The sequence below is a fragment of the Pristiophorus japonicus genome, chromosome 23, assembly GCF_044704955.1.
Source record: "Pristiophorus japonicus isolate sPriJap1 chromosome 23, sPriJap1.hap1, whole genome shotgun sequence".
NCBI classification, from domain to species: domain Eukaryota; kingdom Metazoa; phylum Chordata; class Chondrichthyes; family Pristiophoridae; genus Pristiophorus; species Pristiophorus japonicus.
In genome coordinates, this window is record NC_091999.1 from 22,342,612 (window position 1) to 22,357,082 (window position 14,471).

General features: G+C 47.6%; 1 pseudogene; it reads right to left on the bottom strand.

Moving 5' to 3' along the window:
• Positions 1–4,921: 4,921 nt before the first annotated feature.
• Positions 4,922–5,460, bottom strand: LOC139235436 (zinc finger protein 664-like; annotated as a pseudogene).
• Between the last annotated feature and the right edge of the window lie 9,011 nt (positions 5,461–14,471).

Below are 14,471 nucleotides of genomic sequence, written 5' to 3' on the forward strand. Positions count from 1 at the left end.
GCGCTGAACCTGACTTCCTGCACCGCCGTTAGCCTGGACCTGTGAATGGGAAAAAGCCCCGAAACTGCAATCGCCGATATTCTGGTTACTATTCCGGGCTTGCGGCGGGTACCGGTTGTTGATGAAGCCTCCCTTACTCCCCGGTGGTCCATTATTCCCCTTCGTCCCAATGAAAAGGACACTTCTGTGGAGCCTGCCCGAAATGTGTCTCCTCCACTATTACACGCACCGCGCATACTCCAAACACAGTCAGGACCAGCACGGGCGCACTGAGCTCCTGTCGTCTGAGTGCGGCACATTCTCCCCTGCGGGGCATGCTGGGTACATAAGACCATGAGAAATAAGAGCAGGAGGGGGCCACCCGGCCCCCGGAGCCTGCTCCCTATTCAATAACATTGGACGGGACAGTCTAGGGGGGGCTTTACTCCATATCTACCCGTGCTCTACTTGCTGTGGGTGTATTTGATGCGACAGTATAGAGGGAGCTTTACTCTGTATCTAACCCATGCTGTACCTGCCTTGGGAGTGTTTGATGGGACAGTGTAGAAGGAGCTTTAATCTGAATCTAACCAATGCAGTACCTGGTAAGGAATGCTTGGGGCAGGATTGAGGAAGATATACTCTGTATCTAACCTGCTTTGTACCTGCCCTTGCAATGTCTGGTGGGAGAGTATTGAGGGAGTTTTACTCTGTTTCTAAGCAAGGCAAATATATCCTTCCTTAAATAAGGCGACCAAAACTGTGCAAAATTCTAGAGAGATTAGAGAGAGAATTACACTGTATCTACATTGTGCTGTAGCTGTCCTCGGAGTGTTTATTTCGACAGTGTAGAGGGAGCTTTACTTAGTGTATAACCAATGCAGTACCTGCTCTGGGAGTGTTTGATCGAACAGTGTAAAGGGAGATTTATTTTACATGTAACAAATGCTGTATTTGCAACGGAATTGCTGGGTCAGGGTAGAAGGAGAATGTACTCCGTGTAACCTGTGCTGTACCTGTCCTGGGAGTGTTTGATGGGGCAGTGTAGAGGGAGCTTTACTCTGTATCTAACCACGTGCTGTACCTGCACTGGGAGTGTTTGATGGGACAGTGTCGAGGGAGCTTTACTCTCCATCTAACCCGTGCTGTACCTGCCCTGAGAATGTCTTGTGGCAGGGTTGAGGAAATAAACTCCATGTCTAACCTGTACTGCACCTGCCCTGGGACTGGTTAATGGCAAAGTGTAGAGGGAGCTTTACTCTGTATCTAAACCAAGTTGTACCTGCCCTGGGAGTATTTGGGATATTGTAGTCTGAGATTTACTCTGTATCAACCCTGATAGTGTTTGGGACAGGATGGAGTGAGATTTACTCTGTATCTAACCCGTACAATACTGGTAGTTCTGATATCAGTAGTCGTGAAAATGATAAAATCTATTAATAAGCACGTTGTAAGTAATAACACGATTGCGCAGAATGAACACGGATTTATGAGAGGGAAATTGTACTTGACAAATCTGTTAGTATTTCTTGAGGTTGTCACTCGCAGGATAGAAAAGGGCGAACCACTTGATGTGGTTTATTTAGATTTACAAAAGGCATTCAATGAGGTGCCACACAAGGGATTATTAAACAAAATTATCGCTCGTGAGATTAGGGGTAATATATTAACAAGGATTGGTTAACGGTCAGAAAACAGAGTAGGAATAAACGGGTGATTTCTGGGTTGGCAGGCTGTAACTGGTGGGGTGCTGCAAGTATCGGTGCTTGGGCCCCAGCTATTCACAATCTATATCAATAATTTGGATGAGGGAACCAAATGTAATATATGGAAGTTTGCTGAGGCTACAAAGCTAGTTGGGAATGTAAGTTGTGAGGAGGATGAAAAGAGGTTTCAACGGGATATACACAGATTCAGTGAGTGGGCAAGAACATGGCAAATGGAATATAATGTGAAGAAATGTTAAGTTATAAACTGAGAGTAAAAATAGAAAGGCAGAGGATTTTTTTAAATGGTGAGTGATTGGGAAATGTTGGTGTCCAGAGGGACCTGGGTGTTCTTGTCCACAAATCGTTAAAAGTTTATACGCAAGCAATTAAGAAAGCAAATGGTATATTGGCCTTTATTACAAAAAGATTTGAGTATAAGAGTAAAGACATCTTACTGCAATTATAAAGGGCTCTGGTGAGACCACACCTGGAGTATTGTGTACAGTTTTGGTCTCATTACGTAAGGAAAGATAAACTTGCTATAGAGGGAGTGCAATGAAAGTTTGCCAGACTGATTTCTGGGATGGGAGGATTGTCCTTTGAGAGATTGAGTAGACTAGGCCTATATTCGCGCTCGTACAGAAGAATGAGAGATGAGAGGCGACGCCCACATCCCATGAACGAATTTTTAAAAAGAGATGTGAGGTGTTTAAATTTGATCAAGGATACCAGCCAAATTATTAGAGACACTCCCTGTCCTTCAGGACCCGTGTCCAGGGGTGAAGCAGATGGGTTTATCTGATCATCTTTGGATTAAATGTTGTGCTCATTAAGCTGAGCATCTCGTGCTAGCATCAAACACTCTCCAGTCGGGCACAGCACGGGTTAGAGACAGAGTGAACCCATCGGTCGCTCCCCGACACAGATACTGAGGGACAAGGAGTGTCTGGGACAATGACATTTCGCACTCAATAAGGTATAAATTGATCCTGTACCTCTCCCATTAATCCTGGGCTTCACACGGGTCAAATACTGCTCCTGCTTCCCTTCCTGTAACAACACTGAGCTCAACCCAGACCAAAATGATCAGGGCTCCGGGAGGTTGGTTGTTAGGCACTGCAGTGATGTCATAAAGCAGGGCCATGAGCCCAGCTGGTCCTCTGCATGTCCCTTTAAAGGAGGAGAGCTGGGACATCCTGTCTCACACATCCCCCTTTTCATACTGAGAATACCTGGGGAAGGCCCAAGGCCCAGTGTGTGGAACACAACCAAAGGGGAAAGAGGAGGAGAGAAGGGGAGGTAAATCAAGGAGAAGGGACTGAGGGCCACCAAGCTTCAGTTTTAGAGCCTGTAACTTCAGGAGGGATCAGCGAGTTGTGTAGTTTCAGGATCCAGAGAGAGAACAAGGAGCAGATGGGGAGACTGGTGTGGATTCCAGCAGAGTGAGGATGTAGGGGGAGGGAGATTGTGTCCGGTTAGGTGTGTGGGAGGGACAAGAGAGGAAAGGTTAGAGGAGCAATTACTGCAGCAGTGTCCATCAATAGTGAGAGAGAGAAGGTTGGGTCAGAGTGGGCCCTGGACAGGCCAGTAAACTGTTCGTTTGCTGTGACCAGCTTTCCTTCTGACACAAATAGCCTCCTGTACCCCACTGACAAAAAGAGCCCATTAAACGCCCAATGTCCTTTCGTCTGGTGAGGTCTCCCTTTGTGAATCATGGATTGTTGTTAAAGCTTCTCATTCCGACTCGCTCACAGTGAGACAGTATCCATTGTCCCTTTTATTCCATGGGCTTCATCTTTGCCGGTATTGGTAACACGCCCGGGATCACGAAACACAAAACCCAATTTGTGAATCACTTTCAGCTACTTGACTTAGTGTATGCCCGACAGCATCTCTCTCGCCTTCAATGTGTGAATAGAGCATCACGCCCGCAATGCTGGTTTAAGTTTATTTCCACGCAGCAAATCTATTTAAGAAAAGCCTGTAGGCCGATGAGCCACTCTTCAGGTGCCAGTGTGCTGCTGGTTTGCCCGGCATTTTGCCTGTAATGGAAAATAACTGAACATTTCTCCCAGTGTAACCTTTGCTGTAATGAAATGTGTCTTTTAATCAGCCTCACGTCCTTGCTCATGTCTGCTGCAATTGTGTAGCAAGGGGATGTGTGAAGAGATGGTGTTTGTATGGAGATGTGAAACAAGGAAACGGTATCTGTGTGTGGCAGTGACACAGCCTTGTGGTCAGAGGCAGAACCATGCACCGATATCCTTGTGCTTATGGTTTGAGCAGGGTCAGTTCATGAACGCTCAAGCTAAGAGGTGCCAGGGATTGGGAGCAGCGGCAGTAAATAAAATCTAAATGCAAATTCCGATGTAGTTTATCTTCAATTATTCCTATTTTAATGGCTTTTGCTGAATGTGTCCCATGCCAAGTGCCAGGTTATTGGATCAGGCCCACCCTAGAAAATGAGTTTCACATCCTGAGGTAGACAATGTCAACCGGATTCCCCCATCCACAACCTGACAACTTCTTTACAAACTCAAGCTAGTTTGTAAGCCCTGACCTTGTTTTCCGGAATCCATGCTCAGTATCTCTAATGGCCCCTTCACTTTCCCATGATGGAAAACAGCATCTCTCAGGATCCCTTCAAGCACCTTCCCAGTGATCGAGGTCACTTGATGGGCCTTCAGTTTCCGAGCTCTGACTTGTGCACAATTGAAAAATGGGAACTACATGTGCTACCTTCCAATCTCAGGGAACAACCCATGAATCTACTGATCTGTTGGCGATATGAGCAAGAGGCTGGCAGAGCACCCATCCCATCTCTTTTAGCACCCTTGGGTGGATATCATCCGCACCTTACACTGTCAAGATTAACCCGCACGGGTTGCTGTCAGTGAAGAGAGATGAGAAAGACCAAAGTGCCATTTGCCACTCTCAGTATAATCCTGAAGGATTTTGTCCGTGCTGAAGTTCTTCCCCCATATGATCCTCCCCGCAGCTTGTCCTCTCTGAGCTCTAGCCAGGTGATGCTAAACAATCGGGTGGGAAAGAGAAAAATCTACAGCAATGTCTTGAAAGTAACACGAATTTATTTGTCGACATCCCAAATATTAATCTCCAGTCCAGTTACAGGAGTTTTCATCAGCGGAAACAAACCCAAACTGTCAGAATGAACATGGATCAGTCGGGTTGTGTTTAACCGCAGCAATAACAGCATAATCCAACCCCTACATTCATTTGTGAACTCGCTGGTGCCTCAACAGATGGGATGACCGAGTGAATCCCTTCCCACACTCAGAGCAGGTGAACGGCCTCTTCCCGGTGTGAATTCGCTGGTGTGCCAGCAGATTGGATGACTCATTGAATCCTTTCCCACACTCAGAGCAGCTGAACGGCCTCTCCCCAGTGTGAATTCGCTGGTGTGTCAGCAGGGTGGATGACTGAGTGAATCCCTTCCCACACCGGAACAGGTGAACGGCCTTTCCCCAGTGTGAATTCGCTGATGTATCAGCAGGTTGGATGACTGAGTGAATCCTTCCTGACACTTGGAGCAGGTGAACGGCTTCTCCCCAGTGTGAACTCGCTGATGTGTTTCCAGCTGGGACGGGTAGTTGAAACGTTGCCCACAGTCCCCACATTTGCACAGTTTCTCCCCAGTGTGACTGTGCTTGTGTCTCTCCAGGTTGGATGATCGGCTGAAGCTTTGTCCACACACAGAGCATGTGTACACTTTCTGCCCCTTTGCATCGATAGTTGCAGGATGATAATCCATTCCCGATGAATCGAGTGACTTCGTCAGATGTTGATGTGATCTTTGGTTTGAGCCTCCGGTCAATAAATCCTCCCCTTTTAATACCCTGTAAAGTGAATTTCAGTCAAGAAAAAGGGTGGATGAGAGAGAACCCACAAAAACACAAAGGCACTTTGAGAAATTGAGCTTAATGAACTTGGTCATTTGTGGGGCCAGCACTAGAAATAGTAACCATGAAAACTGCCAGTTTGTGATAAAACCCAACTGGTTTATCAATGTCCTGCAGGAAAGGGAACCCACCTCCATTGACAGCCCAACATGGGGAATTGTTGGTCTCACTGGGCCCAGACATATTGGGGGCGAAACTCAGCAGCTTTTCCTCCATCTCCACTCCAGCTCAAACAGATGCAACAAACTGACCCACACAGGAGGCCAGGTATCCAAAGCGACTTTCTAACATTTGCAGCATAGTTGAGAGGCGATTTATTCTAAATTGTCCGAGATTTGTAGACTTCAGATTCTAGATTTTACATAAGAACATAAGAACAGAAGAATTAGGAACAGGAGTAGGCCATCTAGCCCCTCGAGCCTGCTCCACCATTAAATAAGATCATGGCTGATCCGGCCGTGGACTCATCTCCACTTACCCACCCTCTCCCCATAACCCTTAATTCCATAATTGGTTAAAAATCTATCTATCTGTGACTTGAATACATTCAATGAGCTAGCCTCAACTGCTTCCTTGGGCAGAGAATTCCACAGATTCACAACCCTCTGGGAGAAGAAATTCCTTCTCAACTCGGTTTTAAGGTGGCTCCCCCGTATTATGAGGCTGTGCACTCGAGTTCTAGTCTCCCCGAACAGTGGAAACAACCTCTCTGCCTCTATCTTGTCTATCCCTTTCATGATTTTAAATGTTTCTTTTAGATCGCCCCTCTTCATTCTGAACTCCAACGAGTAAAGACCCAGCCTACTCAATCTATCATCATAAGGTAACCCCCTCATCTCCGGAATCAGCCTAATGAATCGTCTCTGTACCCCCTCCAAAGCCAGTATATCCTTCCTTAAGTAAGGTGACCAAAACTGCATGCAGCACTCCAGGTGCGGCCTTACCAATACCCTATACAGTTGCAGCAGAACCTCCCTGCTTTTGTATTCCATCCCTCTCGCAATGAAGGCCAACATTCCATTCGCCTTCCTTATTACCTGCTGCACCTGCAAACTAACTTTTTGGGATTCATGCACAAGGACCCCCAGGACCCTCTGCACCTCAGCATGTTGTAATTTCTCCCCAGTCAAATAATATTCCCCATTACTTTTTTTTCCCAAGGTGAATGACCTCACACTTTCCGACATTGTATTCCATCTGCCAAACCTTAGCCCATTCGCTTAACCTATCCAAATCTCTGCAGCCTCTCTGAGTCCTCTACACAACCCGCTTTCCCACTAATCTTAGTGTCATCTGCAAATTTTGTTACACTACACTCTGTCCCCTCTTCCAGGTCATCTGTGTATATTGTAAACATTTGTGGTCCCAGCACCGATTCCTGTGGCACACCACTAACCACCGATTTCCAACCCGAAAAGGATCAATTTATCCCGATTCTCTGCTTTCTGTTCGCCAGCCAAATCTCTATCCATGCTAATACATTTCCTCTGACTCCGCATACCTCTATCTTCTGCAGTAACCTTTTGTGTGGTACCTTATCGAATGCCTTTTGGAAATCTAAATACACCACATCCATCGGTACACCTCTATCCACCATGCTCGTTATATCCTCAAAGAATCCCAGTAAATTAGTTAAACATGATTTCCCCTTCATGAATCCATGCTGCGTCTGCTTGATTGCACTATTCCTATCTAGATGTCCCGCTATTTCTTCCTTAATGATTTTGCTTTGTACCGGAATCCAGGTCAGCGATTGGAGCGTGGGCTGGACCATCGAAACGGACCAGGTACAGCAGGCGATGCGGCAAGCAGCAGAGGAGTGGTGAGGTCGGGGTGGAGTAGCGACGGGAGATCGAGCCTGAGAGATTGCGGCCCACAAGAGGCGAGAATTTGGGGCTGAGAGATTGGGGCCAAGGAGAGGCAAGAGTTCGGAATGGAGAGATTGGGGCCAAGGAGAGGCGAGAGTTCGGGGAGGAGAGATTGGGGCCAAGGAGAGGCGGCAGTTCAGGGCGGAGGGTTTGGGTCCCACGAGAGGCGAGATATCGGGGGAGAAAGATTGGGGCCCACAAGAGGTGAGAGTTCGGGGCTGAGAGATTGGGGCCAAGGAGAGGCAAGAGTTCGGAATGGAGAGATTGGGGCCAAGGAGAGGAGAGAATTTGGGGAAGAGTGATTGGAGCCAAGGAGAGGCGACTGTTCGGGGAGGAGAGATTGGGGCCAAGGAGAGACTGGTGTTCAGGGCGGAGAGATTGGGGCCCACAAGCGGCGAGAGTTCTGGGTGGCGACATTGGGCCCCACGAGAAGCGAGACTTCGGGCAGAGAGATTGGGGCCCACGAAAGGCGAGAGTTCGGGGCGGAGAGATTGGGCCCCACGAGAGATGAGAGTTTGGGGCAGAGAGATTGGGGCCACAAGAGGCGCGAGTTCGGGGCCCGGAATAGGCAAGGGTCCAGGGACAGCATGGGCCAGACCACAATGCGATCTATGGGCAGTACAAGTTTGTGCACCAGGTCTGTGCAGCAGAGCTTGGTCTCCAGTCGTCTTGGTTAACCTTTGACACCGGACCAAGACTTCACTCGATTCAGCCCGTGTGGTGGCTTGTGTGCAACGGTTACCCACGTTAAAATAATCCACACACAAGCATCTTCCACACTTTAATATGTAGTTCGGACCTGGAATATCAGGTCTCATAATGAAACATCTGTGAACTCATCCGTTTTGGTGTGGAAGCGGGTCATCATCGATTCAAGGGACTGCCCAATTCTATACTGTACAGGAGGCCAGGGAGTGACTTCTGCATTCAGTGCCCACCCTGATACGGAGCGGCTGGGAATTGCTGGACATGCTGTATAAATGCAAGTAGTTGTTTTCTTGATGTGGGGGAGACACTGCCCCCGGGGTTTGCTGGTGCCGGGCCCGGAGGCTTTGACACGCAGGCTGAGAGCCGCATTCGGTGTTGCCCGGGGCCTGAGAACCACTCTCGGTGTTGCCCGGGTCCTGAGAGCCGCACTCAGTGATGCATGGAGACTGGTGCATGGGCCTGGGAGCCACACTCGGTGCTGCCCGGGACTGAGAGTCAAACTCGGTGTTGCCTGGCGCCTGAGAGCCACACTTGGTGATGCTGATGCCGTGCTCGCTCCAATCAGTCCCCAGGAGCCTCTCCGCACAGGGGCGTGCTCTCCAGGAACCAGGCCTACCCACGTTACCCCCCTGCTAATGGAGATAGGGCGTATTCCGACGGGCAGAGCACTCTGGGTAAGATCATCCGCCATTGTCACGGAGAGGACGCACAGGAGGCCATGCAGCCCATCCTGTCTGTGCCGGCTCTTTGGTGAAGCTGTTCAATGAGTCTCACTCCTCTGCTATTTACCCATTGCTAGGGATATTTTTCCCAGCAAGTATTTATCCAATTCCCTTTTAAAAGTTACAATTCAATCTACTTCCACAACCCTTTCAGACAGTGCAATCTGGATCATAACAATTCGCTGAGTAACAAATGATCCCACATCTCATCTCTCGTTATTTTGCCAATCATCGGATGTCTGACTCCTTTGGTTACCTACCCTAATGCCACTGGAAATACTTTCTCCATATTTACGCGATCTAAATCGTTCATAATTTTGTACATCTCCATCAAATCTCTTTTTACCCTTTCCTGCACCCTGGAGAAAACTTCAGCAGGCTCTCCACATCACGGAAGTCTCATCTTACTGGAACCATTCCTTCTGCACCTTCTCTAAAAGCTTGCCATCATTACGAAAGTTTGAAGCCCAAACTTGAACACAATTCTCCAGCTGAGGCCTAACCAGTGTTTAATAAAGGTTTAGCAAATTAAACATCAAATGCTGATATTTCTCTGATGGTGTTTAAAGGGCGAGGTCCATCTAGTCAGTTGGATGTGTCAATGAGACTGTGAACCTAAAGAAGTGCATTTAGAGTGGAGAGCCAGGACATGCTGTGTAACCGGGCGCAAACACTCCTGCACAGCCCACACATCACCTGTTTCCCATTTGGCATGAAAGTAATGTGTTAATTGCAACAATTCATTTTATTTGATTTCAAATAGTTTAGCATAGAAATTGAATCATGTTTCTATGATTTTTCCCCAACTCAGATTCAAGGCCTCAATTTTTCTCTTCATCTGTGTGCAGTCACAGGTTTCCAAACCTGAGACTGTATATTGGGATTCCAATCCTGGGACTGTACATGGGGATTCGAACCCTGGGAGAGTACTTGGGCATTCTAACACTGGGAGAGTAAATGGGGATTCGAACCCTGGGACCATACATGTGGGTTCTAACCCAGGCACTGTAAATGGGGATTCTAACCCTGGGACTGCACATGGGGATTTTATCCCTGGGCGAGATTGTGGGAATTCTAACCCTGGGAGAGTAAATGGGGAATCTAACCCTGGGACTGTACATGGGGATTCTAATACTGGCATTGTACATGGGGATTCTGACACTGCGAATGTACAGAGCGATTCTAACCCTGGGACTGTACATGGGGATTCTGACCCTGGGACTGTACATGGCTTTTGCAGTCCGTCTTAATGTTTGCTGCAAGCCTCCTCTCGTACTCTATTTTCCCTGCCCTAATCAAACCCTTTGTCCTCCTCTGCTGAGTTCTAAATTTCTCCCAGTCCCTGGGTTCGCTGCTATTTCTGGCCAATTTATATGCCACCTCATTGACTTTAATAATATCCCTGATTTCCCTTGATAGCCACGGGTGAGCCATCTTCCCATTTTTTATTTTTACGCCAGACAGAGATGAACAATTGTTGTAGTTCATCCATGCGGTCTCGAAATGTCTGCCATTGCCCATCTACAGTCAACCCCTTTAGTATCATTCGCCAATCTATCATGTCCAATTAACGCCTCATACCTTCAAAGTTACCCTACATTAAGTTCTGGACCATGGTCTCTGAATTAACTGTTTCGTTCTCCATCCTAATGTAGAATTCCACCATATTATGGTCACTCTTCCTCAAAGGGCATCGCACAACGAGATTGCTAATTAATCCTCTCTCGTTACACAACACCCAGTCGAAGATGGCCTCCCCCCTAGTTGGTTCCTCGACATATTGGTCTAGAAAACCATCCCTTATGCACTCCAGGAAATCCTCCTCCACCGTATTGCTTCCAGTTTGGTTAGCCCAATCTATATGCATATTAAAGTCACCCATGATAACTGCTGCACCTTTATTGCATGCACCTCTAATTTCCTGTTTTATGCCCTCCCCAACATCACTGCTACTGTTTGGAGGTCTGTACACAACTCCCACTAACGTTTTGTTCCCCATTGGTGTTCTGCAGCTCGACCCATATAGATTCCACATCATCCAAGCTAATGTCCTTCCTAACTATTGCATTAATCTCCTCTTTGACCAGCAATGCTACCCCACCTCCTTTTCCTTTTATTCTATCCTTCCTGAATGTTGAATACCCTTGGATGTTGAGTTCCCAGCCCTGATCATCCAGGAGCCACGTCTCCGTAATCCCAATCGCATAATTTTTGTTAACATCTATTTGCACAGTTAATTCATCCACCTTACTACGGATACTCCTTGCAGTAAGACACAAAGCCTTTAGGCTTGTTTTTTTAACACCCTTTGTCCTTTTAGAATTATGATGCAGTGTGGCCCTTTTTGCGTCTTGCCTTTGTTTACTCGACCGTCCACTATTGCTTTTTACCTTTCTACCATCTGTTTCTGGCTCCATATTACTTCGCCCTGTCTCGCTGCATAGGTTCCCATCCCCCTTCCATATTCGCTTAAACACTCCCGAACTGCATTAGCAAATGTTACCTCTAGGACACCAGTTCCAGTCCGGTCCAAGTGCAGACTGTCCCTTTTGTACAGGTCCCACTTCCCCCAGAACTGGTTCCAATGTCCCAGGAATTTGAATCCCTCCCATTTGCACCACTGCTCAAGCCACGTATTTATTCTAACTATCTTGCTCCCTCTACTCTGATTAGCACGTGGCACTGGTAGCAATCCAGAGATTCCTACCTTTGAGGTCCTACTTTTTAATTTAACTCCGAGCTCCCTAAATTCAGCTTGTAGGAACTCTTCCCGCTTCTTACCTATATCGTTGGTACCTACATATACCACGACAACTGGCTGCTCACTCTCCCTCTCCAGAATGCTTTGCAGCCGCTCTGAGGCATCCTTGACCCTTGAATCAAGGAGGCAACATACCATCCTGGAGTCTCGGTTGCGGCCGCAGAAACTCCTATCTATTCCCCTTACAATAGAGTCCCCTATCACTTTAGCTCTCCCACTCTTTTTCCATTATTTCTGTGCAGCAGAGCCACCCACGGTGCCATGAACCTGGCTGCTGGTGCCTTGCCCTGGTAAGTCTTCTTCCCCAACAGTATCCAACACGGTATATCTGTTTTGGAGGGAGATGACAGCAGCAGCACTAAAGTCCTGCTCTTGCCTTGTCTGTTGGTCACCCATTCACTATCTATCCTAACCCTTACCTGCGGTGTGACCAACTCACTAAATGTGCTATCCACAACATTCTCAGCATCGCGCATGCTCCAGAGTGAGTCCATCCGCAGCTCCAATGCCGTCATGTGGTCTGTCAGGAGCTGCAGCTGGACACACCTCCTGCACACATAGTAGTCAGGGACACGGGAAGTGTCCCTGATTTCCCACATAGCACAGGAGGAGCATGACACGGGTCCGAGCTCTCCTGCCATGACTTAACCTTTAAATTAATTTACATACTAACATTTACTGAAACACCAAACAGCTACTTAGTAGTTCGCTGCCAATTAAACCAATCTAAACGTCAGTCTAAAAGAGAGTTATACTTACCAGTCGAACAGCCAAACATTTAACAGCTTGGCTGTGACGTCACCTCTCAATTTGGCACCCCTCTATCTTTGTCTGCAGCTGGTTGGGCTGGTCTCTGGGCCTCCATCTCATACCCTCGCACTCCTTATCAGCTGCTCTAGTGTCAGCACTGGTAGAAAAAACAAGAGAAAACAGCACCAGCCACCCCAACTTGCCCGAACTCACCCACTTACCAAATTCACAAATGCCACTCTATGCTGCTGCACTCCGTGCTCTGCACGAACTGCCTCTTTTTAAACTGTATCTAGGTCAGATGACTCACTACTGGTCAGTCGTTTACAGAACTGATTTTAACTAGCTGCTACTTGCCTCCTACTGGAGAGTTACCTTGGTTTTCTCTGCCTAAACCTGAAATATCTAACTTTTCACTTTTAAATTAAACTGCTACTTGAGACTAACAATTTATTCCAACGTTCAAATGGTTTCAAGAGTATAACCCTTCAATCTCACCCACTTACCAAACTCACAAATGCCACTATATGCTGTTGCACTCCGTGCTCTGGTGCCAAGTCCAATCCAAGTAACGGGCTGAGTTTAATCCTTCTGGGGCTGTGGGGTTGGTTTATATGAGAAAGGAGGCGATTGGTGTCAGTGAGTGTGGGGCTGGTTCATTTCAGACAGGAGGGGATTCGTGTCATTGACCGTAGAGCTGGTTTATATCAGACAGGAGGGAATTGGTGTCAGTGACTGTGGGGTTGGTTTATATCAGACAGGAGGAGATTGGTGTCAGTGACTGTGGGGTTGGTTTATATCTGACAGGAGGGGATTGGTGTCAGTAACTGTGCGGTTGGTTGATATCAGACAGGAGGGTATTGGTGTCACTGACTGTGGGGTTGGTTTATATCAGACAGGAGGGGATTGGTGTCAGTGACTGTGGGGTGGGTTTATATCAGACAGGAGGGGATTGGTGTCAGTAAATGTGGGGTTGGTTTATATCAGACAGGAGGGGATTGGTGTCAGTGACTTTGGGGTTGGTTTATATCAGAAGGAAGGGGGTTGATGTCAGTGACTGTGAGGTTGGTTTATATCAGACAGGAGGGGATTGGTTTCAGTGACTGTGGGGTTGGTTGATATCAGACAGTAGGGGATTGGTGTCAGTATCTAACCCCGTGCTGTACCTGCCCGCGGACTGTTTGTTGGGGCAGTGTATATGGAGCTTTGCTTTGTATCTAACGCGTGCTTTACCTGCCCTGGTAGTGTTTGATGTGGCAGTGAAGTTGGAGTTTTGCTCTGAATCTAACCCGTGCTGTACCTGCCATGGGATTGTTTGATGGGACAGTGTAGAGGGAGCTTTATTCTGTATCTAATCGGGTGCTGTCAGAGTCCTGGGAGTTTTGATGGTGCAGTGTAGTGGGAGATTATCTTTGTATCTAACGCCGTGCTGTACCAGCCCTGGGATGTCTGATGGGACAAGGTAGATTGATTTTTACTCTGTCTCTAAGCCTATGCTGTACGTGCCCTGTGAGTCTTTGATGGGACAGCGTAGAGGGAGCTTTACTCCATATCTAACACGTGCTGTACCTACCCTGGGAGTATTTGATGTGGTAATGTCGAGGGAGTTATACTCTGTATCTAACCACGTGCTGTACCTGCCCTGGGAGTGTTTGATGGGATAGTGTCGAGGGAGCTTTACTCTGTATCTAACCCCGTGTTGTACATACCCTGGGTGTGTTTGCTGGGGCAGTGAAGATGGAGCTTTACTCTGTGTCTAACATTATCCACCCCTCAGCCGCCAGTTCCCGGTTCTCCTGCATCGTTCCAGCCCGAAGCTCAAAAAGCGGCCACATGGCAAACTCCAGGACAGGAAGTGAATCATGGAAATTCTGCAAATAAACGCACATTGGTGATTAGTTGAGGAGAGTCGCTCACCAAAATTACAGAGCGAAAGCTTATAGTGAAGGACAGAGTATTGGGAAGAGGAATGGAGACAGAGTCGGCACCTTCAGGGGCGGAGAGGGAGGGGAACCAGTGAGTGTTGAACTGAACCCAGTCAGAGTCAGTACCTT